Source organism: Syngnathus scovelli, chromosome 2 (assembly GCF_024217435.2).
Source record: "Syngnathus scovelli strain Florida chromosome 2, RoL_Ssco_1.2, whole genome shotgun sequence".
Lineage (NCBI taxonomy): Eukaryota > Metazoa > Chordata > Actinopteri > Syngnathiformes > Syngnathidae > Syngnathus > Syngnathus scovelli.
In genome coordinates this window covers 2,864,515-2,866,572 of record NC_090848.1, presented here as the reverse complement: position 1 = coordinate 2,866,572, position 2,058 = coordinate 2,864,515, and positions in this window count along the sequence as shown.

Below are 2,058 nucleotides of genomic sequence, written 5' to 3'. Positions count from 1 at the left end.
AACCTCTATACATATTTCCATTTTTTTTGGTTAGATTTACTCAAATGTCACCGCAACATATCAAGCGGGGGAAAACACCTCGTAGTAGGAGCGTTATACTCGTCATTTGAAAAGCCTCAGGCCCCCTTTCTCTCTTGCGTGCCTAGCTTTGTTCCCCTTCCGTTTCCTCTTTTAATAGCAACTTTTTATATGCAACTATTTTTTTTCCCCTCGCCGTGACGTTTGTACGTCGAAGTAAAATTCCCAGCAGTGCTGCCGGCTAACGTGATGTGGACGACATACGACGTTTTGCAATTTGGCAGAATGTAAAAGCTGCAGCCATAACAACGTGTCACCTTGACATTAAGTCAACAATCTTGATAACTTGACCAACCAAGGTAGAAATTGTTGATGATTCTTCTAGTGTGTAAGTTTGCATTTTCTTATCGGTTGTGCATCATGTGGCAAATTGCGAAATATCAAACTGAGCATTGAACAACAACAACAAAAAAGCATCTGCGCTACTTTACGCCTAATCATTAGGAGCAGCTACCTCAATAAAAGTTCCCGAGATAAGCCATGTCCACTTTGCCTGACATAAGAGGACATCTGGATATTGTGCAGAAAAGGAAAAGCGGCCTGTGGCTATTTACAAAGCGTGGCTCTCCGCAACGTAACGCCTGTTCGCCGCCTCGTATTCTGACAGTTGGTAGGAACGTAATTTTCACGTTTTCTAGCGTTGCATCCTTTCGTATTTGCTATTTTGTCTCTAGCTGTTGTAATTTTTTTGCACTCACTTCTCGAGGAAAATTAGATGGTTTGGGGGGGGGGGGGGGCGTTAAGGTCCAGCGACCGGTCCCCTCGGGTTAACGACAATGGCGGCTCACGTGACTGGGCCGTACAAGCGTTTCGGACGAATCCTTAGATAAGTCTCGGCGGCTATGTGAACAGCAATGGTGCAACGGCTCATGTAGACAGAAGAGACTCACTGGTGTCGATTTCTGATCCTCTTCTGATGAAGCAATTGACTTTATTTAAAACATTGATCAAATGTGATAAACTGATGATTTTTCCCAAAGCCAATTAGGTGTGCTGGAGCCTATCCCGGCTAACTCCAGGCAGTAGGCAGGAGGCACCCTGAACTGATGAGTACAATCTGGTTTTACTATTTTTCATCGTACAGACTTGTTTGGTTCTTTAGCTGGAATAGTTTGAATTTAAATCTGATTTCTGAACTACCGACTCATGTTTACGCCACTTCAAAGACTTAGGACGGTATTTCTGTACGTTTGGCAAATCTTGCTGCAAGCCTCCTGTATGGAGGCGTGTTAGCAAATATGGCCTTTAGGGCATGTGACAATTTGTTTGCAGACTACATTTCAGAGCGGCTGAAAGCGGGTCTAAGTTGTGGCGCCGGTGGGATCAAAGCATAGGCAAACAAATACAGATGAAACGATTGTTTGCTTTTGTTTTAAAAAGAAGAGGACCTTGAAAAACAATCACTTGTTAAACTGGCATGGCAGTATTGAGGAAAAGAACTTTTTCAAGATCACGCGACCCTAGTAGCATCGGTGTTGTCGGTGTGGAGTGCATTATACTTTGCCGGCTTAATTTGAAATGCTTGACGGTGACGCTATGGCCTTCCTCCTCCCTCCCTCACTTGATGGCCACATTACTCTGAGATGACTTTGTGTAGCACTTGAGCGGTGTGTATTGCTCGCCTGCATATTCTGCGGGAACGCCCGCGTCCTTGTGCGCCTGCCCGCCCGCCTGCATGCCTGCTCCAAAATGCTCCCATAAAAAACATGGATGCTCCACAGCGAGAAAATTGGACAGAGACTCACTCTGCTTTCCTCATAGCCAACACGATAAGCGTACATTTGCAATTTTCCTTCCGCATATACAAAGGTAGGAAAAACTTTACGGAGTTATCTCCGTACATTTTTGGGGGTAGCTCGTTTAAAGCGCTTCGACCTCACTCCAACTTGGTGTTGACCACTCAGTCAGAATGAAAATAGAGCAGAAGGAAGATCACAGGTTTGCACACGCAGCAGTGTCGTGATAAGTCTCGTAAAATGT